Source organism: Aplysia californica, unplaced genomic scaffold (assembly GCF_000002075.1).
Source record: "Aplysia californica isolate F4 #8 unplaced genomic scaffold, AplCal3.0 scaffold00131, whole genome shotgun sequence".
Classification (NCBI taxonomy): Eukaryota; Metazoa; Mollusca; class Gastropoda; order Aplysiida; family Aplysiidae; genus Aplysia; species Aplysia californica.
This window is the reverse complement of record NW_004797401.1, coordinates 656,931-658,012: the sequence shown is the minus strand read 5'-3', so window position 1 is coordinate 658,012 and position 1,082 is coordinate 656,931.

Genomic DNA, 1,082 nt, shown 5'->3' with positions numbered 1-1,082 from the left:
GTGTGTGTGGGTTAGGTCTACTCTCTCCTCTCGTTCTCTCTAGCAAACTCTCTTTTTCCATAATTTCTCTCTTTCTCTCTTCTCCAAAAGTTTCCTTACTCGTATAAACCCATCTCTTTACTCATTCCCACCTTCCTCGTCCTTCCTTCCGCTGTCTAGCTGATTGTGCAGACCAATACTTATTTTGATATCTGCGCCCCCCCCCCACCAAAAAACACCTTCTCTTCCCATAATCTCCTTTCCAATCTCCTTCAACACCCACTCACGCACGCTGCGCTTATGCGTGCATACGTGCGCGCGAGTGCACACTCATTCACTAGAATATAAAAAGTAATACACTGTCATTTTGTTCACCTCTCCCCAGGAAACCCAAACAACTTTGAACTTGACTTTCGCCTACGTGGGTCTCAACAACGGCATGTACCAATGCGATGCACTAAACCGGATGGGTGTGTTCCTTCGACGCGCGCCAAATTTCCATGCAAAACGTCAACGGTTCTGGAACTACAATCGAAGCCACCTCCCAGAAAGGTGCACAAGTTGCTGCTATAGTTGCCATGACGATGACGATGGCCTACATTATGGGCTAATAGTGTTAATTTTTTATTCAGTAGATGGGTTTTGTTTTTCCACAAATAAAGACTTTTCATTTTTCATGCCAAGTTAGTGCATATAATTAAAGCTTGTGACTGTTTATGAGAGTGGCAAAACGCGTCATTTTTTAGACAAATATAGTGCTTTAGTAGTATTCTAGAACGTTGTTTTACAGTTCTGCTTCCTTGTCCGTTTACAGAAACATAGTCCACCTTTCGTGGTAATTGTTAGTGTATTTTGTACAATGCATCAAGACTTTCAAAATAATGAAAAAATTACAGACGTCTATGTGCTCTTGCCAGGGACTGGAGAAATCATGCTCCTTTTGAAATATATCGGAAAATGGGCCCTCTGGTGTCAGCCACTGCAAGCCTCCAGGGTAGATTTAGAGTTTTCTTTCAAACTTAAACAATCTCGTGGTGGTATAGTAGTTAATTTGATTATTTAAAAGTATGATTTATAGAGTTTTCTTTTAAACTTTAAAACAT